Raw genomic sequence first — 27,052 nt, forward strand, 5'->3', positions numbered from 1 at the left:
AATGTTAGGTTAACAGTTGGACTTGATGATCTTAAAGGTCTTTTCCAACCTAAATGATTCTATGATTCTATATGTGCATGTGTTAGTGTTTCAACAAAGTCTGACTCAGAAACCACTAGTCTGAAGGAAGTGCAGGTACCAGTGTAAATTCCTTCAGCCGCTCTCTGTAACACAGAGCAGTTAAGGCTTCTAAGAAAACCACTCGCAAGCTACAAATGGCCAGAACAGGAGGCTCTACAGCTTTGGTTTGGTTTTTTTTTTTAAAATCTTCATTCTGTCATCTTGTCTATGAGAGACTACCTGTGGTGGCTCCTACAGCAGATAACTCTATACAGTACTGACATAGTACTGACATCAGATACCAACATATTCAAGAATTCTAGGAACATTCAGTTTCTCACTAGATTGATACCATTAGAGAAAGGAGATTGTTTACCTACCACAACTACTACTTTTATCACTCGTGCTATTTTGTGTTCCTGGTTTTGCTACCTTCCAGTGATCAACATTTTCATTTATACACTTGTGCCATTAATTTACTAGGAGCAAAACTTGAAAAGACCTCACTGGGGCTTCATTTGCATTTGATGGTTGCATTTAATAGCCCTGTGGGCTAAAAGCCAACGGATGAAAATTTCTAATTCATGATGGCAGGGGAGGATGTTAAATCCATTAGCATCAAAAAGAAATGACCAAGTGTCAAGACAGTTTTCACAGTTCCATTTCTGTCCTTTCAGACCAGTTAAAGCTCCCAGAATTAGGTTAGTCAATGGTGCAGACTAGTTCCTCGGTTAACATGTCCAATGGTGCTGTTGGACACTATGCACTGACTGTATCACTGCTATATCCAGTTACTGGAAATTTAAAAAACAAGCAAACCAAAAGATACACAATTAATTCTTTACACTTAAAAGCTCTTAATGAAAAAAAGAGAAAGTCTGTCTTTATCCTTTTTCCATTTAAAAACAAGTGCACCCAAAAAAACCCGCATGAGATGAGGAGGATAGGTATTTTCTGTACTGTATCATTTGTCCTTCTCACTATCATGACACAGGAAAATTAAAGCAGCTTTGTAGCATTCTCAAACTTGACTAGATAAATCACAGGGTAAGCACAGGGCTTTATGATACTCCTCAGAGATCAGTCCCATAAGGTTGGCTGGATCCTCATCTCCTCCTCAGTCTCATTTTGACAAATCCTCCCTGCTGAACAAGCAGTCATTCCAGGCTGGCAGACTCACTGTTGCGGGTGTTAGTAAGATTTTACTTCAACCGTTTCAGTTCTTTCTAAATATCTACTCTTCTTCACTTTTCTCTATTAACTTCAATGATACGATAAACCTCCGCAAATGGTACAGCCAACCAGCATTCAAAAAAGGTCAGCTGAGGACCTCTGCAGAACATGCCTCAACATGAAGTGCAAGCAAGTAACTAGAAACACAGCAAAATCAGGTCCATTTTGCAAGTCTGATCTTGGAAGGCATTGGCTGTCCAGTTCTACAAGACTTGCGTTCTGCAGGGTACTCAGTCTTTTAACTCAAGTGGTGGAGGTTCTTGCTTTGGGAAAAGAAAAAGCCATGTGATTGGAACCAGGGCTAGTTCCAAAAACAAAACACAGGAAATAAGAGAATCCTAACTCTGACATTCTTTTACTCATTAAGAAGCTAGAACAGTATTTTTGCCAGTCCTCTTGTATGCACTTGCTGTGCCCAGTAAGGGCATTTAGACTCTAAAGAGAAATATGAAAGAAGAGAAATTACAAACAGTCCTCCTTCACTCCCCAAAATAACTGAAATCCATTTCAAAACAACAACAAAACCCTCAAAAATGTGGGTCAAAGAAATCACATTTAAAAAGTTCCACTTAATAACAGCATTTTTCCTTCCAACCAAACTCCCAACTTTCGTCTTAGGCAATCTTAGACTCTTCACTCTATTAATAGCTTAATGCATGATAAATAATACATTATTCAAAAGGAACTTGTGCTTTCACATTTGGTACAAGACTTGCAAACTACTGGCACTGTCTTCCACTTGATTTCAAGTGACATGCCCGAAGTCTTTGCAAGGAAAAAGAAATCTGCCCATTCAAAACAGATACTGTCTCTGCCCAGCTGAATGCATCTTTTTCTTGCAACCAAAGAAAGAAGAAATACTATGTTAAAAATGTACTTCGAAGGGGAGGAGAGCACATAAAAAAGGATGAGGTGTCCCATTCAATTCGGGTCACACCACTTCCAAAAGGACATAGCAGAATTATGGAAGTTTCAAAGATGGGCAATAAAAATGATTGAAGTCATACTGATTCTTCTGTATCAGTAGAGCTTGAAGATGTTGAGACTTCTTAGATCAGAGAAGCAAAAGCAAAGGTAGAAACGACATGAAAATAAAAAAGACAATATGATAAAAGGTACAGCAAAGATAAATCAAGGTCTACCATTCAGTCTCTTTCATAAAGCAAGATCAAGGATATGTTCAACACTATCAGAAAGTTGCAAAACTGACACAACACATTATCCATCCGTGGAACTTAAGAGTACATGATATCATTAATGTCAAGAGTTCAGGCTGAATAAAAAAGCCAGATGGGTTATGCATGCACAGGTTCCAATGGTGTTTTTAAATTTTTTTCATTAATGTTCTAATCTGTCCAAATGAAACCCTTTTCTTAGTCTTTTAGAAGATAAATATCTTGGACTCTGATTCTGATACTGTCAAGAATACTCAATTTTCAGTTTATCAGGTGGCCAAACCACTTTTTACACAATCATAAAGCACAATACAACAGAAATTGAAACAAAACATTCTGATTTCACTGGTGTCAGTAATTCCATGACAAAATATCTGTATCTCATACTAAACTTTAAATATCTTTGTGGTCTACATTGGAGGAAAATAAATTTATAAATACTGGAATTTCAGAAGTGAGGCTTCCCTTCAGCTAGCACCTTTCCACAAATATTGTAAATATCAACACTTTCAGTGTGTCTTTAGTATGAGAATAACTCATGTTGCCAAGAACACTGACTGAAATAGTATCAAACATGAAGTAACTGCAAACACAAACAAGAAAACAAAACGGTGTGTACTAACAGCACCTGTTTTGGCAACGCATCTCTATTACAAAGCTAACAAGCCTTCCATTAGATCAGCTCAAGTTGGAAGGGGCCCATAACGATCAAGATACTGGGCATTCATTCATCCCTTAAATTAATATAATACACCTCAAGGCACTAGCCAATTTTAAACAACGTATGGGAGTAAACTTTTCCTATCTTCCACACTTCTCAGTTTACTAGGGAGCTCAGCACAGTTGTCGCCAGGAAGAGAAAGCCCTTCATGCCCGTGGTGGCAAGGGGAGACACATCCTCAGCCTACAGCTGCTTACGCACTACACTGACCAAGCTCCTCGCAGGTCTGGAAACAACGCCTTGTTCGGTTAGTGAGGCTGCAGACACCACATCGTGGTAAAGCAGCTTCAGAAACCAGAGGCACACAGAGACGTGTGACTATCCTGCAAGCAGCTCTGAGCTAGGGAGCCTTCGAACAGGAAAGGAGATACTTGGTGGCAGCAGAGAGGAAGAGAAAGCCTATCCACAGGAGGAAACAGCAGGAATGTCACTGATATATCACTTTACATCTGTGTTACTATTTTCTTGTTGCTATGAGAATACAAGAGAAAGCAGTTCCCATTTTGTATTCAAAGACCCATGTAAAGTCCAGGTGTGAACAGCATCGTTTGTTTGCAGCCTATAGTTTTCTCATCCAAGCAGTGTTAAATAGTTTTGTTGGGGGGAGGTATTAATAATATTCTGTTCTTTATTCGTATGTTAAAATTAGCTAACCTTCTACCTGCTCTGGAGAACATCCAAGAAAATCTAAAGCAATGACAAGCACTAACTTATCAGGGTAAAACAGACCTTTTTGCCCATATAATTAAAATTAACGTACTAACTGGAGTACTCTTCATAGAGCTGATGTTATCTTGCTTTTTATGATGAGGCCATCTACAAAATTAATTCCATCATATTTAACTTGAGTGTCAAGAACAAGGCTTCAAAGCACTTTAGAGGAAACAGCTTTGAAAATTTTAGTAATGATTACAGGGGCAGTCTAGAAGTCCTTCCTTACCCTAATTAAACAACATTGCCTGCGTTCTCTGAGACAGGATCAGCGATGGAATGTAAATACTGGGATTTATGTTTTTTTAGTTGTATCAACACAGAAGAGTAGAAGAAAACACACAGGATACACTAGGCTGTGTTTGTACACTGATTTGAAGACTCATCATTTCAACCTGAAAGAAAATACGACTCCTCACATTTACTCAAACAATCATTGGCAGGAAGAAGCAGGTCTTGAAGAATGGACTCAGCACCACAAAAGTTCTACCAACACTTTATTTTTGTATTTCAATACATTGTTTGACGTTCTGCCTGAAGACTTAAACTGTGCAGGAATAAGTGTGCATACCTAGCTAGTGACTGCATTGCTGCTCACTCATCTTCAAAATTTAAACTCCTCCTCAATGTTCTCAGAGCTAAACCCTGTGAGTCCCTGTTCAGCAAGTGTTTTCTATAGTTTACGTACAATGATGACATAACAGACAAAGTAACATACAAAAATAAGAAAATGCCAATTTTCAGTCTCTAGGCTATTTTCCCTGAGCTATGAATAAAAGTTTGAAACTCAGGCTAAGTATCCACTGGAGACAGTTTCATGGTATCAGGGAAGAGCCATACAGAAAGGTTTGAACTAGCAGGTTTCCCAGAGTAACTACTTGGTTACAAATCCTTTCTTCCAAGCTGCAAGGGCCATTATGGTAATTTCTCCTAGAAATCTTGACATGGTTTGATTACATTCAAAGAGAATTAGCGTTCAGACTTATAGGAGCATGGACAGGGAGTTACTCGGTGTGCTCCCACTTCTATCAATCTTACTCAAGGCTCATAGAGATCAACTGAGAGAATCCACCTGACCTCAGAAACTTCTGAATCAGTCCCCTCAGTGCCCGTTAACAACATTCCAAAGATGCAGTTTTTGTTGAGAATCGGCTACTCAAAAGTAAATATATAACTCTCTAAGTAGGCATATAAATATAGGGAAGGAATACTAAAGGGAAAGGCTATTTTCCCAGGAAGGTAGAGAGAACTCTTAAGAAAAGCCACTTCAAAACAAAAAATATTTTCGCTCAGCACCATATTGTCTTAGCAAAGATCATTAAGTATGATTTGAGATGAGTGAAACAGAGAGGGGAAAATGTGTGTCCCAGATTTAGATGAAGACCGATGCTACTTGGAGAAGGCAGCACTGGAGGTAATTTGATGCAGCATCAAAACCTGTAGCAGCAGTTAGAAAGGGCTGATTAAAATTCAGATGCTGTAACCAGACTGTGTGAAATGTAGAGCTACATAATTCATAAATAGAAAGCTACATTAAATAGCATTAAAGATCCTGCTTATGCAAAAGCAAAGACATACAGAATAGGTGCTAGCACGCTCAGTGTACGTACCAAGTCCCAGCTTCCCCTCGCAGTGCAGGTATGCATTTCCAGCGCACACCATACATCATCACAAACATGACTGCTTCAGCAGTGTGGGGAGAGGAGCTCTCTCATAGCAACAAGAACAAGGAAACATCAGCTGGAGGATGCCATGCAATTAACAGTTAAACATTGTGGGGAGCCTGGAGTTGCTACGGGTGGCGAGAAGTTAATTCTTCAGGTTTAGCAGCAGATTCCTCTCTGCAGAGATGGCACCACTTTTGAAGGTTGCATACATCCGAGCACAGGGGTCAGCTCGGCACTAAGACAGCTGGTGCTGTACACACTTTCAAACTTGGCAAGTCATCCATTGCCATATAATCATTATTGCCAGGCATTTAATTTGGGATTAATGGGGAAAAAATGGGCGCTAAACTGGAGCCAATACTATTATAAAGAAATAACAGGCCAAGTTCTTCAATGCAGTGACTCACCTTTACTGAGGTCAATGAAACTACATCAGCAGGAAATTTTGTCCCATTACAAGGATCTAAGCAAATAATTCATACTGAATCATTTATCTAATTAATATCAATGTTTCAGCATGAATGCTAAGAGGCTCCAAATTCTTCTCTTATTTTTATTTGCAGTTATTCACTGAATAATCCTTGCCCATGATACTGTTGTGAGATGTCCACAGAAGGGTGGGAGAATTTCTGACCTGTCCTCAAGGTTACATAGCATGTTTCTGTCCACCAGGAACACAAGACTTGGAAAGAAAAAGTTGGCTCCCATCATTATTCTGTGCTATTTGCTGGAAGGTCAATGCTTTTGTTTAAAAAATTTTGCCAGTGAATTGACTTAGTAAAGCGCTCAAAAGAAATGAACGCTACAAATTCCGTGAGAGAACACAAAACAAAGACCATTTACCACTGTTCCTCTATTGCTTATATTAAAAAACAGCTATGAGAAATAATCCCTTTTGGTTTCCCTTAAAATAAATGCAGGGTTTTTGTAAGGATATGAATAATTGAATAACCCAGTGATTTATAGCTATTATATATTTATATATTCTCGCCCTCTGCTTTTTTTTTTAATCAAAAGAGTCTGCAGAGATGAACTATTCAGTGGATCTCCCTGCCATGCCCAAGGCTCATTTTTTGCCCAACTCGCCATATATGAGCAGCGTATTCATTAGAGTCATTGTTTTAAGAATGCCATTTCAGTGCTTCCTTTGTTTCCTGGGGTGTCCCCTTGTTAAAAATCTTGAGAGCTGGTTCTCTTCATTCCCCCAGACATCTGTTTTTTGTTCAATTCCTTATGCTATTACACATCAGTATTTAACATTTGTACAGAGTTAATGTTTCAAGGCCCAGCTATGGCTGACACCATTCTGCCAGAAACTACAGCAATCAGAAAGCTCATCCCCATCCCAACTGTGATCACCGTGTAGAAGAGACACAGAAAACAACGCCCAGCACAGTCAAGGATGGAGCATGCCGCAACCGAAACAGGGTGGGGCAAACCTTAGTCCCGCAGGAGCATTTTGCCACACAAGGCATTTATCAAAGGTGCTGCTCAAAAGCTGCTGGGTGGCTTGTTCTGGAGTAACCAGAGTAACTGTGCTCTCCTGCAGAGTCATTAACTCTAGAAGGTGCTTCAATCCTTTCTGAATTAAAAGGCTCAACAAAAATACAGTGTCATTAGGGAGAGCTGAATCAAGAAGTGAAAAACATCTCGCCATTTTTTCTGGCTGGCAGTAGTCCGCAAAAGCTTTTCAAAAGATGTTGCTAAATGCTTCTCAAAACATTAATGTCAGTACCAAAAACTGCTTGGAGTCGAGCACATGGTCACCAGTGTGTATTATCTGTCATTTGCTCATTTTCAAACCATCATATTTACGCTCTGCAAATACTCTGAGCACTTCTGGTTTGTCACAGCTGTCCTCTCTCGGTGAATTATCCTGCATTCACTGGGGCCGAGGCGGTAGGAGTTGAAGGATTTCTTCGCAAACATTTTGTGTTCTGCAAAAGCACAGCCCTTCTCCCTCTCTCATTTTAACAACATTTTGTTGACCGGTGGAAAACAAAAGGATTAAAAGCTCTCACGCTTCCAATTAAATGCTTTGGCCTTCTCTACCTTGCTTTTTAATAAGTGGTTCAGGAGCCCATTCCTTGTATACATTAGTGAATTTAATATTAGCTCTTAATGAACGAGTTATTGACAGCCAGGAATGAAAGCTGCAGAGAATAGAGGAAATTACTACAGAAACATAATTTGCCTTTCAAATCGCACGTAAAAATAATGACAATAGCACACCAGTTTGTTTGTGTGTGTTTTACCTGTTTTCACTGATTAGTACATAAGCCGCTGCTATGCGTTACAAGGCCTGCTGTTTCTAACGTATAAAGATCACTCTGCTAAGGTCAAACATCTTATTTTAAGCTGTTGAAGTTACTGTATTTAGCTCCAGAAGCCCTGCTTCCCACCTCCTATTTACTGACCCAAGAGGTCATCAGCCACAAACATCACATCCAACATCGAAAAAATCCCACCAGCTGTGCCAAGTACGCTCAAAGACAACTAACGTTTGTATTTTTCTTTCAGCATCTGAAGCCAACCCCTGCAATGGTTTCTTGCTTCATCACTTTCTGGGGCTTTGAAGACTCATCAGGACTGACGTAGAAACTCCTTTGTCCCCCTTCACCTTCAACTTAGCTTAACAGAGCACTCAGACTCATAATCCTCACACTCTTCTGAACAGGAAGAATTATTGAGGGTTAAGGAACAGCTGTCCCAGAGTAACCTTCATCATCAACCATGGCATCTGAATCACTCTGGGCACTTATTAAATGAAGAAGTGTGTAAGGAAGACAAAACCATCAAGAACAAACTTATTTTTCTTTTTTTCCCCCCTCCCTTTATTCAGACAGAGAGGAATTCCAACAGTACTTCAGCAGACACATCTCACAATGCTTTCTTAATTGGCATTAACCAGTATTTCAGGAGGTAACATTTCACTAATTAAAAGAAAATCAGACGCAACTTATTATAGTCAGCTTACAGTAATAGTACCCTTCAGATTTTGGCAGTAATGAAGATAAAGCAATAATGCACTCAAATAATTGTTCCCCACAATTTTGAATCACTTGGGTAGCTATTAGCCTAAAGCACAATTGCGGCTCATTAGGACTCTCCAAATAATAGCTTAGAACAAAAGAGAGAAAGACTCCTCATACACAGACTCACATAGTTTGTCCAAAACACTGAAGTACTTGAATGAGATTAGAGTTGTGGCAAACATCATAGGTTTACATGATTTAAGCCAGATAGAAATGTTCAGATTCTGTTCAAGCGGTGTCCTGCTACACCTCCTCTCTCCCTCCTACAACCTCTCCTTTTCCCCCAGCCTCTGCTTCCAGTTTTGCTTTGAATTTTCTCCAGTACTCCCATTATTCTTTCAGTGCCCTCTCCGAGGGAAAGCCACAGAGGAAGATGGACGTGAAACAAATCCCAAGCAGCTCCAGACAAAAGGATGAAGGAAGCAGGTGATGGAGGCACAAACAAGGAGCACAGCAGGGCTGTACAACGGTGAGAGAGTCTCACATCATTACTCCTCTTCCTTTCCAACAAGCAGCATATCTAAGGAAGTAGACAGATACCTTCTTGCAGGTAGAGCAACATTAGTGTTGCTAGTGGGACAAAACCTTCCAATGTGCTGCAGAAGCCCAAAGCAAACAGCAGGATCATTAGTATGATTATTCTCAGTGCTAGAAATTGAGTACTGCAGGATACAACACTTGTTGGAAGCAAATTTAAAAGGTAAAGTGAATGTCCAGCTTCATCAAGCCAGGCTATAATCATTATCTCCCAGGACCTAACAGAGATTATACCGACGAGTATCTCTATAAACCTACAAGAAACAGGGAATACCTTTTCCAGTCGATCAGTGGTAAACCCAGCAGAATATTGTCCAAGGGTGATCACCCTGGATCCCGCCCGATTTTCCTGCATTCCACTTTGGGAAGCTGCTGTCCTTTGTCTCTATTTGGTGGACAGGCAGAGCCACAGACCGATTAACTCCTTCCACTGAGGATGTGAAAAATTAGAGACATTGGTTGTCCTGGAGGGCCTGAATCTAAAAGAAACTCTGAATGGGCTAAAAAGAGTAAGTCAAGAAAAGTATGCTTAATACCAAATCTGGCTGGGCTGTGCCACCTAACAACCCATCCACCCATATTTTTCAGCCAGCTCTAACAGAAACAAAGGCAGGAAAGTTTTGGCTCACTGAGGCAGAAAAGCTTACAGCAGAGAACACCAGAACAGTTAAAAAAATTTGATAGACCCTTTTATAATTAAAATCAGAATGATGCCAGGGGGGTCTGCAAAATCAGGAGGGTTGAGCAAAGAACAAAAGCAATACTGTGGACTGAAGGTCAGAGACCTGTGTTTCACACTCAGCTCTGATACAGTCTTCCTATGTGATCACAAGCAAAAAAAACTTGACCTGTCTGGGTCCCCAGGTCTTGGCTGCTCTTTCTCTACTTGCCCTGCAAGGACCGCAGCAGGGGTTCTCTCTGCCCAGCACATGGGCCAGCTCGTGATCTCAGTCAAGGTATTTGTACTGGAATGTAATAAAAACAATTAAAAAGTGACCGACTAATGCCAGCATTTTAATAGATTGGTCAACCAGTGTATAAGGAAATGAAATCTTCCTTTTCAGAAAGCACAGGGACCTTCAGCCACCAAGAAAGAGAACACATGTGAAGGGACTCACACACAGACAACTCCAGAACAAATTCTGTCATTAATATTCTCCTAGTCTGGTCTTGGCAAAAATTGATAAAAATGACAAACACACATGTCAAAACGGATGAAGAATTGCTGCACAAAAGTCCAGACCAGTTAATGTCCCAGAGCAAACAAAACTACCTGGAGTTATATCAGATAAAGGCATAGATAAACCATTGTCAACAATAAAAAGAGTAATACAAAACGTTTGGCTGGTGAACAAAACATACTTGGATTGGGAAAACATCAGTAGTCAAAACTGACTGGTATATAGATGTGTGCCACACCATCTCTGCTCAGGACACCCAACTTGTCCCCCATCACCTGTCAAAGAAGGGCTGCAGGAAAACCATTTCCATAGCACGATTTCTCTACTCATGCTTTGATCACTCAACATCACACTACTGGAAGAGGGATGATAAAGTGTAAAAGTGCGTAACCTGATTGATGTAACTGAAGCTATCCCAGAGACATATTTTCTCCCAGTGCAGGTGGTAATGAGAATGCAGATTGACTGATGAATCTTTGGGGAACCTTCTTCCACTGCGCTGGAACTGACTGCCATCAACTGCAGCCCACAAGAGAGGACAGGTGTGAAACAGCGCTACCCTGCCCACCTCTTCTATCAACAGAAGATGAAGCCGCTAACACCAATTTCAAGGCCACTGTTTTATCCTCCTATATGTCAGACGAATGAATGTAAGTAATTTTTATTTCTAGTTTACAGCACAAGACCCAGATGACCCGTGTCTGCGTATTACATCAAGGTAAAAAGGGGACACGTGAGTGTAAATAACCACAAAACTGGCCTTCTGCATGGCCAAAATTCTGGAGATACACCAAACGGCCAGGGAGGGATATGTTACAGTACTGTTGAACAACAGAAATGAGTATGGATGGAAGTCTGTCATCTACCATAGAACACTGAATTTGTATACATTACATTTCTGCAAAAATACTTGTGACTATGTACAGGAATATTTTAAAGCAGCCACCAGTTTTAGCATGGTTTTAAATTCCCATTTCCCCCACCTTACAGGGACAAGGAACCCCTGCAGTTGTTATTCAAACAAAACCAAATACAGAGGTTGACACATTTCTCTTTCCAGTCAACAGGTGAAACCTTATTGACTGCTTTGAAAGCCAGGATGTCAACCCAAACATTTTACTCTCTTTAAGGGAAACAGGAGAACAAAGGTAGGCTTTTATCAGATACAACTTCTGCAAAACACCCTCTCCTTGCAGGGAAAGATGCAATGGAAAGGAAAACTAAGAAGGTCACATAAGCAAAACAAACACGTGTCCCTATGGAGGAATACAGAAGAGATCATCTTGTACTCACTGGGAGGCCGATAGGATTGTGGAAAAGGAGGAGCTCAGTTTTGCTGTATTATTCCTTGCTAAAGCCTATGTTGCATGCTTATCTTTGATTATCTCCTTCACATGACCTTATGGGGCAGAAAAAAGGCCATCTAATGCATCTGCCTCATTTATTTTATATTTATTTACACACAAAACCTGTGGTTTAATTAATCTATTTTGACATTGTAGTCATCAGAGATAGCACTGGTGGTGATAAAAGGAGTACAGAATTGTTACAGACTGTTAAAGGAGTTAATATTCAGGATGATAATAAGACATTTGACCCATACCAAGAAGCAGCTAGCTCCCATCATATATCAAACACACTTGCTCTTTACTTGGTTGCAATAGTAATTGAGTCAAATGGTCTCTCTACTACTAACAAAAGAAAACTATAAAGATTCATAATTCATACAGATTATTTTATGCCTGTGACCCTGTACTTCTGGTGTAAGCATCTGATACACTAAAAATGAACAAGGTACTAAGCGCTGAAGCACAGGCTTGAGATGAACTGTTTTCGCCTGCATAGTATAATTAGCTTCATGCAGACACTTCCTAACAGCAGAACCCAGTTCCATCAGAAAAGAATAAATTCCTAACAGCAATTTGGTCTTTAATTAAAATCAGCTACCAAGATGTGTCTTAATTTGGGTCCTGTTCCCATGTTAAGCATAAAATAGACTAGAAGCCTTTGATTGTATGGGAGGTCAAGCACAGTGACTCATCCAGCATGCCCCACTGCATGGGTTTACTTCCAAAAGCAAAACAAAATTTTGTTTGTAAACAAAAAAGTAACATTAAAACAACTGTTGGAAACAACTGAGCTCTAAAGGCAGCTGCGGGGTTCACACCTGCACCCCCCCCGAACCAGACTAGGAAAAAAGCTGAAACCATGGAGGGACCCAACCTGCAGCACCAACCCCTCACTCCCCTGCATGAAGAGTAAATTTAAAGCGAGATTTGTAAAGCTCTTCAGGTGCCTAATTCCCATCAACTTCATTGAACTGAGAATTCAATGGGAATTAGGCACCTAAATAGCTCTCAGAAGAGATCTGAGAGATTTTTCTACATATTTTCCTGTTAGAAAATCAAGTAAGCAATGGATTTGGTTTTCTTAACCTGAAACAGACAGTATCTTTCAGGAAAATACTTCATATTTAGAGAAATCTATAGGCTGGTTCTCAGTCCCAAGGAAGTGATCTATGTTTGATCTAGACAAGAAACTGCTGCACCTTGTACCTTTCTCCTCCTTGGTATCATTTCCCAACACACTCAATAAAAAAAATTACTCAAGAGTTTGTTTCTTTGTCAGGATTAATAACATCTCAAGATTTTTCTTTCCACTCAGTTTCCTTATCCTATATCTTTTTTGTACAAACTCTTTCAAAATGAAAACAGAATTTTAGCTAAATATTAAAATAGTAAGCAAGTGCAGTTTCGTGTATGACAACAAAAACTTTACAGACTTCTTTAATGGTTACTTCATGAAAGAGCCTCTCTGACAGCTCACACAGTGGAGCAGGTGTGTATGTACAAGGAAAACAAACTTTAAAGAAAAGCATAAGAAAAAAGACAGGGTAGGAGAGAAAAGAAATATTTTACAGCTACTTCTGTCACACAGAAGAAAGTTGATTATCACTCTTTGATAAGGAAGAAGAAAGCTGTCTCATGCTTCTAAAGCGAAGACGGTATATAATTTCCCTTTAAGTTCTTTGACTTCCCCCCGCCCCGAGCCTTTCTTATGCAAGGTTACACGGTAGACAGCGAGCAATTGGGTTTCTGGCTCTTTTCAAAGCACATATTAGGATCTCTAAACTCCTGCAAGTGTCCTAAAGTAGACATCATATGAGAAAGCTTGCTAATTACCAGCGGTTCGTTGTAAAGGGAAAAATAGTCAAAGCAAAGAACAAGGAGTGGAGGCCTTCAACAAAACAGACTAGTCTGGGAAGGCACGCAGCTCTAACAGAGAGCGGTTCACTTTTCAAAATCCCTCACATAGGCTGACATGACTATTCTCAATTCCCGCAGGGCATTTACAAAGACACCACTCCCAGTAAGATTCCCACAAAGCTGCCTAGGGGAATGAGGATGCGCATGTTTAAAGACTGAAAATACTGTGCTTCAATCAGCACTATGGCATGATCCAACTGGTTTTATCTCAAATCCCCACTCTCTCCTTATTTTACAGGTAATTAGTAAATGCTGTGCAAAACAAATTCCCCTTCCCTCTGAAACTCAAGCTTTACACAGCCCAGCTGCTTTTCTGAGTGATCTTCCCCTTAACAATATGCCAGAGCACCAACACACCCACAGGTTTTGTTCCACAGCTTGTGGCTTTCTGTTTTCCCAGGAACTCCATGCCAGGTTCAGTGCTGTAGCACAACAGCTGATCATCAATGACCTTCATCCCTGCTAGCCCTCTACTCCTGCAATTAAAATTGATTTTTCTCCTTCTTTCCATATAACAATCTCATGTGCTGCCTTTGCTTTACCATTAGACAATATAAAGTTGCACCCAGTGCAGAACATGTGAAATCAGACTTTTGTATAGTCCTGCAACCAGTCTCAGCAGCCAGCAAGGAAGCAATATGAAGTCAGCACGCAACTATCTGCCTCTATCCAAAACACCCCAGAACAGGCTGCTTTCAACTTACAGCAGCATACAAAGCAGGAGGGCTTGCCCAGTGGCTCTGTGAAACGCAAAGACTAACTTGTATTGACCGGAGTCAGGAGCATTAAATGAGTTTTAATAATTAATCCTACAAGAAGCAAAGATTGAAGAACTATTAAGAACAGAACAAGCTATTAGTAGCCTATCGAAGGTACATTTTTTACACTCAAACACCCTGACTATCAGGAGGGACACAGGTCCTTCTCCTTAGATGATGAAGGAATCACAAGCAAGTACTTTCCAAGATCTACATGACTCGTATGGCATGTTCTACGATCAGCTACACCAAGAGACAGCACCAGCAAATACAAGCGTTTCACCTATGCAGAGGAGATGGTGTCCACGCAGACTCTGGTAGACACAGAAGAGAAGGTGCTCCTGTCCTCAGAGTCCAGCCTGTGATCAGCAAGCTTCTTCAGTCACCTCCAAAGATGTCCCACAACACTGGGGTGAAGAACCCCCTCAGCTCTCATGTCTGACCTCCTCTCCAGACCTCTGGAACTGGCCACTGCCCAGACCCTGAACTTTATCCCATTTCCCAGATATTCCATTAACTGTCAGAGGCTCATCCAGCTCTGCTGTAAAGCAGCTCTCCATGCCTGAACAGGCAGTCTCCTACTTCTGAGTTGAGACAAAGCATTAACCTCTCTTCTCTGCAGCACAGGATTTTATATTCTTGTTACAAGAATGTTTTTGCTTTGTTTTAAGATAATTAGATCTACAAATCAATACAGTCCTCTTGAAGCAGCAATTACAACTGAAGAAAGATGGCTATTGGTAATATGGAAAGCCATTCAAGTAGTGGCTGTTACCTTGAAGGCGGTTTGTCACATTTTCAAGCGTAGCTATTAAATAATGATGCTTTTACTTGCCTTGTTATAAGGCCCCTTCTCCACAGAAAGAAAACACAATTCAATACTCTGCTACACAAAGAGGTATCACGCTCAGGAGCAGAGCCTTGAAAGCAAACAGTGTTTGTGGGAGAAACGTAGCACAGGGAAGGAGGAACAGAGATTAGGCTGAATTAAGAGAGCTGATCAGCCTACCAAAGTCATTCTGCTTCCTCCTGTAGACCAGTAAGAGTGTTACAACAGCTGGTGCATTGATCCATGTTAGGGAAATAAGTTAATTTTTTCATCATAATCTATGTTTGGCAGTGATAGGTTAGCAGTTAGACACAATGACCTTAAGGGTCTTCTCCAACCGTAACAATTCTATGGTTCTATGTTTCTCTCACCTTCATGGCCCTGGTTGTTAATATGAGGAGGAGGGTATAAGAGGATCAAAATACAAATGACACTCATAATTTAGGATTTTTTTTAAAGCCTGAAAAAATCAGCACCTATGTTTTGGAAGTGCTAAGCTTTATGTCTGGAGGGCTTATATTTCAGCTGGAAGCAAAAATTAAACATGGTAGAAGTTGAGAAATCTTTTCAATCTTCTTAAGAGAAAAGAAATTGAAAGCAATATACACTAAATAAATTTTACTACAGTAAAGCAGGAGGGATTAAGGGGGATTCTACCTGTCCCCAAGTGACCAAGGTGCTTCTAAGCACATGCAATCTAGTTTCACCCAGGGACCATATCCCTTCTGTGTGCTGTTTGCATTTCCAGAGCATCCAACAGGAGGAGTGTTCTACAGTTCCTACATCACATGAATTAATTCATGCTTGATCTAAAACATCTTTAAAAAAAGACATCTCAGTTTGGAGATTCTGGTTGCCGGGGCATTGATGATCTTGTTGCACTGTTGAACAGTGAATTACCCCACCGCCCTTTCCCCAGAGAAGTTGCAGCACACTTGCAGCAGCCAACATCAGACAAGATGGCAGGATGCATTATTGGGTTTTGCTGGTCATCAAGAAATTGAATAGAAGCCCTATAGGACAGCATGAAATTCAAGTACAAAATTAAGATTTTTAAATGTTCTGAAAAATTTGCCTTAAACAAACTCTAAGATGTGGTCAATCCCTCCAGAACTTTACAGATTTCTGACGGAATTACCTCTGCAAAGAAGATAATTAGATGAGAACAGAATATCCTTGGGGATAAGAGATAATTTTGTTCACATACTGGAGTACCTGCAGTTAGAGCTTATTTTAACGATAGTTAGCAAACAGGAACTATTTTTGGAAAAAAGAAAAAAATCAGTTGCAAAACTGTGGTTTTCATTTCCACAAAAAGACAAGGGGAGCATTCAAACCTCATTCTCCACTGCTTGTTTTGTTCCTGATTTAACACAAAACCCTTCCTTGGATTTGGAGACTCACTTCCACAGTGTCTTGTTCTGCTTTTACGACTCCATTAAGATCACGACTAGCTCTGCTTCACTCACCGAATGATCTCTTCTCTGCTCCCCTTGGCTAAAATGTCACTCCAGCGGGGCTGACCTTCAAATCTTTCAGCTTTAAAATAACTCGCTCAAAGTGGCAGTTTCATTTCCCATTTCATTTCCCATTGACTGAATAAAAGTAGTCTCTGGGAGCAGGTTCTCAGATCCATTACTTTCCTGCACAAACACTGAACTCGGACTCAAAAGACTGAAGCCTGGTGGTCTGTTACAGTCGCAAATACATGGTCTACACACCTTCACCCCACTACACACTTTTTTTATTTCCCACTTCCACCAGGAGATCAGGAGCTCATTTACCTTCAGGCAGGCCCACGGAGCTAAATGACAGAAGAGCCCAGAAGCACTATATACAGGGAGTCTTTTTTAACCTCTTTTCACTCTATCAGCAACCCGTTCTTTTCCAAGCTTTACACTTCAGATGAAAATTAAGACGGCTCACCCTACAACACGCAAAGGCAGACGATGATTTTGGATGCACTGACCATGCCGGTGTCCTCCTGCAAGCACCAGACCCTGCCTGTTTGTAAGGCATGAGCCACAGGAGAGCGTAGCTCTGGCACTGATGCCGCACAGAGTCGACTTCATCCCTGGTTCAAACAGCCCTCAGCTTTATGCTCAAGCCTCTCAGCCTGCCTATCTCCCAGACAGATGCCGCTACCCTTATGTAATTATCATAGTTATAAGAGAAACAGCATACAAGAACAAAGACTTCATTACTAGTTCTAATTAGCTTTAAGCTAAAGGGGATTTAACATAATTTTCTCCTCCAGTATGGATGTCAAAGGGGAAAAAAAGCCTTTTGTAACCATTTACCTACTTTCAAGACAAGAAAATTTTGTAAATAGCCAGGGCTGAAGGAAAAGGAAGGCCTAAGATCTAAAGATATCTAAAGCTATTTTTAAGTCTATTGGTAAACACTTCTTCAAATAGTTTACATTAGTTAAGATTTCTTATTGAACAAAGAGCTTCATGACAGGCGTCAGCATCTACCAGAGCACCGCTCAGACGTTCACAACTATTTTTCCCCTAACAAAAGAGGTGGGTAGCAGATGCTTCAAAAATAACTCATGCTTTTTCCTTCCTGATATTTTGGGGTTTCACAGTTTATGGTTGTTTTTGTGCCAGTTTCTTTTACTGTTCCAGGGTGTGAAAATGTGAATGTGCCCAGGCTTGAACTTACAGACACCAAATGAATCAATGAGGAGGGCAGCAAAGACATGATGCAGCTATGTATAAGCTTATGACTTTGGCAGATGAAAGTACAGAGGCTGCTCCACTGCAGGACCTCCAAGACTGGTCATGCCATGACTTGACTGAAACCACCAGGCAACATAAGCAGACAAAGTATTTCTACTTTCTAAAAAGTCTCAATACATTTTGCCTTCTCAAGTACTTCACTGACTTTGATGAAAAAACGATGATACACTACATAAGAAAAAAAATCCAAGGAACAATTACAGCATTGATCAGATTGTAATTCTTTGGGCAGGTATTACAAGTTATCATAGAATCACAGAATGCCCTGAGTTAGAAGGGACCCACAAGGACCATCAAGTCCAGCTCCTGTCCCTGGGACAGCCCCAAACTCACACCATGCCTCTGAGGTCGTCATCCAAGTGCTTCTTGAATATCATCAGCCTTGATGCCGTGATGCCTCCCTGGGAGCCTGTTCCAGGGCTCCACCACCCTCTGGGGGAAGAACCTTTTCCTAATATCCAACCTACCCCTCCCCTGGCACATCACCCTGCCATTCCCTCAGGTCCTATGTTCTCTTTAATAAGCTGAAGAGACTGAGATACTTGAGTTTCTGACTGTTTATTTCCATGATTGATTTTTAGGCCACCGACATTGTATGTATGTACATAGTGACATTATGTCACCCTTGTTTTCCTGGAAAAAAGGAAAATAGCAGTTTTTCTAGTAGATGTATATATTTAGAAGACACAGTATTAAGCATTATTTTTATATCCCATTTCCTTTTATAAAATTATTTTGATATTCCTTCAGGGAAAATAGAATGGACTCAGACACCCTTCCAATGTGTGAAAAATACAGATTTTCAGTGTTACTTCATATAAATGTTTATGTTTGCTGTCAACATATGGACATGTGTAAAATTCAATGTTTGCTAAATATCAAGTATTTCACCCATGAAAATGGTAAAAAGCTAAATTTCTAGACCACAGCTTTGAAAAGTGACTGACTCATTTAAGAACACATTGATTTTCAGATCCTGATTGGTCCACAGACTCTGTGAACTGGCTCCTTTAAATCAGTCTATGCTCAGCACCCACAAAATGAAGCATCTCCCCCCAAAATTAATAACAGGTGGCTCAAAAATATATTGTTCCCAGGACTATAAACTGGCCTGAGATTAAACTTCCATTTGTCACTCATATTTTCCTTATTTTATGTTGTCTGAGACTTGTGAAAAAAACACTGGCTCAAAATATTCCCTGGTCTCCAGCATGGCAGATTACAATAGACACGCATATAATCACGGAAGACATGATGAGGTTCGCTGAGTTTCACAACATCGATAATCTCTTTTCGTCATGTAGACTTCACATCATAGCGACACCGAAAAACTCCCCAGCCAGGAGCTGCTCAAAATTTCAGACAGCATTTAAACCCCAATCCCCTCACTGAACACCTCTGCATACAAAGAGCACGCTGATTAGCACCATCGCGGATGCTCGAAGAGATGCTCACTTCATTTTTGTCAGCACCTTAAGCAAACAAAGCCACACACAAGGTATAGCCTGCTTTTCGGATTGGTCCCAGATTTTAACAGCCCAATTTGAAATCACTTCATTTTTGGAAGCACTGTGCACACTTTCTACCTAGTGAAGTCAAAAGAATCTTTCAAAGTCAGAATGACAGCATTTCTCTGAGCTTCCCTTGGCCCTTTCTTTCTCCTACACTTCGTAACAGGACTTTGCTTTTCTTGGAGGGCACACAGAAGTCTTTGCAAAGTCTCTGGCAAAATCACCTTTATCCATACAAAGCTTATTTTGTGCAACTCGCTCTCTGTTCATCTTTTTTCCCTCTTTCTCCCACTGCTCTTCTTGATAAAGAGTCAAATTAAAGTTCACTCAAGCAAAGATCCGGCAGAGACAGCTGCTAGCCTCAGGCCAGTTTCCACTCCTGAGATTTACAAGGCAGCCACTTGGAGCTGATTATACACTTTCAACAACACATTTCTGACTTGACATTGGGTCGCATAAGAGTTCTAAATTTAAACCCCGCTGCATTATAGTGCAAGCAACATTCTGCCTTGCACGGACCCACTGTCCCTTCCCTGCCTACAGCCATCTCTGGCCTTCCCACACCTTCCCAGGCATCTCCACAGCCGCAGCACTCTGTCCCTTCATCCCCAGAGCCACACAGGTGTCTCTTAGACCCATGCCATGTGTGTAATATACTATAATTAAAACTCTGCTGCCTAAAAGAAATGCGTGCTGTGAGTATAAATACAACATATTAATTCATACTATTACCTTACGTTTCCTCCCAGCAGGACATACTATTTTTAAACCCTCTAAAGCTCTGATTATAGCTCACCTAACAATAGTACCTAAATACTCAACACTCAGCATTTCCATAGCAGACACATACAGGCTCCTCTTCACTTGCCCAAGTCCATTAGAAAGCCAACCTCTGCTGAGATGCTGAACAGTTACTACACTTCAAGCACTCTAGTCTTTCCATAAGACATTTCTTCCAATTTATACAGACAGCTTAAGCATTAATCCACCCGTTTCTACCACCCAGGGCAGAACCCAGCCTTTAACACCGACCCTCCTCCTCAGTCACACAGACGGCTGCGATATGCCCGCTTCGCAGCCCTGGCACCCAGGCACTCCTGCACGGCAGCCCAGCCCGAACCGTGGGGGAGCGCCAGGACAGAGCAGCCCCACGATTTGCACTCCTGGGTTTGAACCCTGGGGCAGAGCAGCCCCACGAGCCGCTGGTGATTCTTGGCCAATATAGCAGGAAGGCAGGACCATCTGCTACATACCCTACTGTATCTCTAGCTCCTCTGGCTACTGCTTCAGGCTGCAGCAACACCTGCAACAGCATTAATCAATATTCATTATCTCCTATTAAAATGGTGCATAATCATCTGGCCAAGTTCATTCCTGGTATGAACAGACACAGCTTCAGTAAATTCAATACCGGTTACATCAGTTGATTGAAATTGGCATAGCGTGTCTGATCCTGCTTCACCTCACATCAGACTTCTCATGCTTTCTAAAAAGCTCTCACAAGATAAGGGTTGCATGCTTACTTTTATTTCTGGGGTTTTTTGGGGGGTTGGGTGTTAGGTTTTTTTAAACCATGCATATAGAGGAGAAAGGTCTGAAAAAAATTGTGGGCTCTAAACCCAAAGCAATTATGGAGGATTGCTCACTATTTTGTTTCCATCACGGCAGCTGGCTGATGATTCAGTAACCTCACTTCTATTTTACAAACAAGCTCTTGACTGAAGTTAAGCTTCAGATTCAATGGTAGCTTTGAAAGATGTTTGTCTTCTCAATTTAAACTGTCTGAAATTCATTAGAAAAATAAGGTCTTTACTATTGTGTCAATTAAATTGTTTTAAAGCTGAAAAATAAACTGTTCCTATTGCACTCATGTACCTGTGGAATCAAAGAGTGAATGCATTCAGGCCACAGAAGAGATACCAAAAAACAAACTGCACCCACACTTATGCCCCAATCACCTAACAGTTAAGTGCTTTTTGGAACGGAGATCTCATGTCAAACCTGAGTTAAACTGAACTCAAACGGGAGCACGGCTGTGATCACCCAGAGGATTTGGATTTGTTCATAATCAACTGAAATTACTGGCTGTTCATCCTGCAAATATTAACTATATATAATCTCCAGTTCACTTGCATATTGAGCTCTAACAAATATGACTCATTTTATATTACCTAGGTTACTCAAGCCAATTGAGATTTATGGTCTTTTTTACTTAACAGAATATTTGTCTCATCAGAAGCAATTACATTTTTATCATTACTTTTGGTGACTACACTAAACATGGTGGCATTTTAATTTTTAAAAGTCCTCAGTATTGCAGGCTGCCAGCCTGTTGTTTTCTCATTAAATTTTTAAACACCCTAGTCCACAGCTTTACTGCTTTGCTTTACTGCAGTAAAAGATTTTTGCAAATTTAAGCCCACAGCATCCACTTCTACCTTCCTCCCCACCACTACAAACCTGCTACCTTAAAATTCCTATTTAGCCATGTTTGTGTTGAACAGGCACCACCTACAAGCAAGGTCTCCAGCGGGCGCTGGTTTGTTGGGTTCCTGCAGGACAATGCAAGACTACACAATAAATTACAGAGCAACACATTTTCAAATCACTGGGGTGGTTACCTTGGCTGTTTCATTGCCAAGAGCCTGTTTTCAGGTTGTGCAGCAGATGTGGGCATGGGCTTGCACAGACTCCCGCCCTGGCCCAGGTGCAGGGCATTCAGGCTCGCCGCACCCGGAGGCAGCGGCAGGCTGCACAAGCCCACTACCCGCACTGACAGCACGTGCCCGCCGTGCTGGGCAGCAAGTCTGGGGCTGGGAGGGGTGGTTGACTGGGCTGGGGCCCCGGACCCCACTCTTAGCACAGATCCCACTCCTGCTCTGGGTATGATCTGCCTGCAAACACTGTTCTGCCATGTGCACGAGCCCACTGGGCTCAGACACAGAAAGGGACAGGGCTCAGCAGCTCTGACCCTTTCTATATCAAGCTTCCAGCTGGAACACAGAGGGGCTGCCCAGGGGCGCAAAAGCTCTCCAGCAGCCAAAGATGACTCTGTGCTGTGTTTGACCCCTCTGCTGTGAGAGCTGACCAGTGCCGTTTAAAATCCAATACCAAAAGAGAACAGCTCTTGCTTGATGGCACACAGAGGTTACTTGTGGCAACACATGGATGTACAAAAACCAGATCCTGCTCCAGCCTCCTCAGGATTTCTGACCTTGCCACCACAGCCTGATGAGCCAGACAGTTCATCCCCGCCAGAAACCACTCTTCCTTTTCAAGCCATTGTACCTGAGCCCAGGGCTGCACAGAAAGCCAACGCTTCAGTTCAGCTTGCTGCTGCTGCCCATGGGCTCACCCTGTGGGACTGAAGGACCTGGGGATGAGCATGGCTCAGGTCAGAACAGCAGATCGTGGTGGAAGAAGGTGCCTGGGGAAGTGGGTTAAGAGCGAGCAGCACAGTTGATGGAGCAGGGCATTGCCTGGGCACACCACCCCAACCCCGCTGAACGTGCCATCAGACACGCACCCAACCCCTCTGGAAGAGGGAGGGAAATAATGATTTAGACGTCTCTCTGTCACTCAACCCTGAGCCGATGCTGCAGGAACACCTGCATGAACATAGGCTGTGCTGCGGGCTCACCGGGATAAACCTCACTGTCTTCACCAAACCACAGCAGGCAAAAAGTGGGACCCCAAATTTCCAGTGAGTCATGCCCTGCACAGCCTGAGCCAGCACACACTTGATAATCTAATGATTAGCAAGCTGGGCTAGGTTTAAACAACCCAAAAGCCAGCACTGTACCTTTGCAGTGTTAAGATAGCGTATTCTACAAGTGAACTATTGGGTTAACTCTGCCGAAATCCTGACTCACACGGCACCTGTGGCACACAGGTCAATGCCCATTTTTTCAGCACTATCACCGCTCCCCAGAGCAATAGGAATCTCACTGTAAAACCACTCATTTTTTTCACCAGGCGTGAGAAGTCAGTTCTTCGCTCCAATATTCTGTGCTCTGTACTTAAATGGAGAAGTGGATGATTAATGCCTGTGCAAGAAATAGCAGGGTGAAAAATTGAAGAACATTTTGGAAACATGGGTTTGTTTTTAAGCTGTGATTACAGGAAATATATTAAAGATGAGGTTTCTGAAGGGATTGCAGCCCAGTCCTGAACTAGACAATTTCCATTTTGGTAAACAGACAAAAATCTCCTCTGGAGTTAATACCCCAAAGTTTGACCCCTTAAACACTAAAATAAACGGATAGCACAGCCGAATGGGCTGAATGCAGACACACTGTGCTGAACATAACTCCAATCAAACCAGAGCAAAGTGCTTTATACCAGCTCTCAGTAGGGCACTCCCACCTCCAAATCCTGGTGCATAAGCTGAGGCACAGGCTCTGCCCCACCGCCCCGATGTCACCTACAATACCCGCTTTGCAGAGGCGTTTCTCCCATGCTGCCTGCCAATCTCCAGCTACATAAAATCTCTACTAAGACACCAAAGGGAGGGACAGGAGCAGAAGCAATCTCCCATGCTAATGAAAATGAGAATGTACCCTAAAGCCATAGAGGAACTAACTCCTCTATGCTGCCAAGACCAGCAAACATAGCCAAGCATAAAGTAACCTTGTTCACACGTGCCATCAAAGAAAAGCGAGAGTTGTAACTTTACACGCATTACCATCAATCCAGGCAGAAAGCTGTTTGTTTCTCACCTGGGATTCCAGTCTGCACCTCATCTACCCAGGAACAAGCTGAACCCTCAGTAGCAAAATCTCACAAATTCTAGCTTGCTGCATTAGTGCTTCATTTGCTTCATTTAAATGAAAAACTTAACTTTTAATATTTTTTTTTTAAACTGAATTTAACCTGAATCTCAGCAAGGCAATCAGCATAGCTCCTCTTCACTTTTACTTGCAATAATTGCAAGGAAGAGCTAAACAGGAAGATATGTGATGGACTGTAAGAGACCAGCAGCATCTCCAGTCAAGTCCAGTTTCTGCAGATGGAAGAGGCCAGGGCCTGGTCCTCCCTGGGAGCTGGGACTCCAAACAGCCACCTTGCTGTCCCTTGCGCTTGCCTCAGCCCCCACACCTGGCTCAGCTTGGTCTCCTGGAGAAAAAGCTGTGGGTTCAGCAGGTTTCCCAGCTGAAGGGCCTGAAGCAGTGATGGGCTGGGTGAGTAGCCTCTCAGTCAAATAAAATATGTCTCTCTTGGCTGTTGCTTGCTCAGTCCCCAGAGCATGAAATTCCCTCATCCCCTTAAAAAGCATTTAGTTGCCACAACTGCATATTTTCTACTACCAGGGAGCACCTTGGGGCTGCCCCACACAGCTTTATAGGGGGACACCTGTAAGGCACTGACACCCACAGGCCAAGAGCAGGTTAATCCAAGTTGCCCACACTGCTGGCATGGGGGACAGGACAGCCCAGACCTGTAGGAGAGACTCAAGGACCAGCTCCCAACATCGAGCCTCCAAAGCCAACAACCAGAGGTCTGATGCAATTAGCAGTTTGGGTCCTTGGTGGCCCCAAGGGCCCGGTTCAATGGCTGGAGGAATCTGAGCCAGTTGGTATTTCGGGCCCCAGGCTGGCTGATTACCCTCGCATGTCAAGGGGGAGCTGAATGGGTGTGCTCAGGCAATAAAAATTTACATTTTCTCCACTTGTGGAGGATGCTTCAGAACTGGTCTAGCGAACAAGCCGTTGTGCAGAGGATATCAAAACCGAGAGCAACCTTCTGAATATGCAGCCTTTGACAGAGAGCCATAAGAAAAATATTCAGTAGCAATAAACTGCATGTTAAATAAATACCAGTAAAGCTTATAACAGAATTACAGACAAGCAATTCAACTTCTCTCAAGAGTCTTGCATACTTCAAGGAAAATATCTCCCAATTATCATAAAAAGCTATCTCCAGTTTTCACAGTTCATCTATAATATGCTGATTGAGCATGTAAAATGTATGGCTCAGGTATTTTTGTATAATCAGCTGTAACCATATCCTCAAGTGTAATGACGAGCAATTGGAATAGCAAGACTAATACTTTAGCTATTTAAATTCAGATTGCCTGGTGTTTATACTAGTATTCCCAACAGAGAAAGGAAACAAAATATTTGAAACAAACAAGTATCTTCTCTGTAATATTAATCTTCTCTCATAACAGAGCCCTAGTAGAAAAACAGATTAATCAACAACAGAACAGTAACAGTCAGCGATGGAATTCTCTACATCAGGCTTTCAAGAATATGCAAAAGGCCAATGTGTGCAGGGAACAAATATTTCACATCTCTGGAAAAAAATAGCCCTAACCTCACTAAAGGTTCGCTACAGACACAAGGAAATAAGAAGGATTTGGTCAACAAACAAATGCGATGGCTCAGGAGGAAGCTGTGGGCAAAAGAGAAGTGCCTGCTGGAAGGGCCCAAAGCAGCACCCTTAGTCGGCCAGCCATGCTGCAGGGCACCAGCCATGCCGCAGGGCCACCTCGTTGCTTGCATAGATCTGACAGGTCCAGAGAAGGCTGCGGGATGCATGTTGCCTTACATGTGTTAGTCTGTCTTTATAGCAGCGCTGCCCCAGGAGCAAAGAAGGAACGAGACTTTCTAGGCATGGTACTTTCAGGTCTGCACCAAAAAATAGCTAGGGATAGCCAGAGAACCGGCACATGCAGGATCAGCTGTGTTTCAACACACGATTGTAAAATCCCAAACGGCCTCAAGATGCCAAAGCCAGCTCCTGTATAAGCAGGCACTTTATTCATGGAGATGAAACGCCTGCTTAATAGAGTAGAAAATCTGGCAGAAGATTGCTGCATTCCCTAATAACCACGTCTGTGAAAAGATTGGGTTGAAAACAGCCTCTTAGCAAGCTATCAACCACTCTCATGACAAGGAGGTTGTACAAGTGCAAATGACCATTAGAAAACATTAACATTCAAGAAGAGAGTATCAGCAAATAACAAGCAACTGTTCAAACATCAACACTCCTCAGGAGTCACAAGGAACAGTTTTGGGAGCAACCCCGTATTCACACACCACAGCTCTGCAGAAAACCAAGGATACTCCTCGGTTTCGGCTCTTTGCTACTTGTCATCTGTAAAAAAATAAAGAGCCAACAGACATGAGAGACTGTAGACAAGTATCATGTAAAAGCGAAAATATGTCAATATAAGTTAAACATTGATGTGAGGAGGTTTTACAGTTCAGCAGGCCCCCAGATGTTACTGTGCACACAGCTGTCTTCAATAACGTCAAAAAGCAAATAGTGTTGAAAAAGCACACGAACAGAGCCGTTAAGGGGGCCTATTCCCAAACACAGTGACGTTTCGTGGCAGAATGAACCCAATAACAGCAAAGTGAATAAGAAAGGCCAAAGAAAAGAAAAACCAAAGATGTGACATGAGGAGACACAGAGTGTATTTCTGTAACTGGAGGGCAGATGCCATGTGTGGGTCTGGCTCCCAGTTTCAATGGGGCCGGGCTGAGCCACTCAAGAGTAGAGCTGGGCAGTTGACAGGGTCAAGACTCAAATTCTCCTCTAAAAGTTCAACTGCTTCAGGAGAAGAAAAACCTGGTTTAAAGGGAGAGGATATCATATGCCTGTTTGATTATTCATTTCA

At 42.0% G+C, this 27,052-nt stretch overlaps 1 protein-coding gene across 9 annotated transcripts in view; it reads right to left on the bottom strand.

Annotated features, from left to right (window-relative positions):
* The window catches only part of IL1RAPL2 (interleukin 1 receptor accessory protein like 2), a 395,811-nt gene that overhangs the window by 269,523 nt on the left and 99,236 nt on the right, over nucleotides 1–27,052 (bottom strand). The window contains exon 1 of one of the 9 annotated variants that reach the window (XM_075107085.1): nucleotides 14,628–14,781. The exons of the other annotated variants lie outside the window; for them this stretch is intronic. The gene's annotated coding sequence lies outside the window, so the exon portion shown is untranslated. Of the gene's footprint in view, nucleotides 1–14,627; nucleotides 14,782–27,052 lie in introns of those variants that run through there. 9 annotated transcript variants of the gene reach the window in all.

The sequence above is a fragment of the Phalacrocorax aristotelis genome, chromosome 11, assembly GCF_949628215.1.
Source record: "Phalacrocorax aristotelis chromosome 11, bGulAri2.1, whole genome shotgun sequence".
In the NCBI taxonomy this organism is placed as follows: Eukaryota; Metazoa; Chordata; class Aves; order Suliformes; family Phalacrocoracidae; genus Phalacrocorax; species Phalacrocorax aristotelis.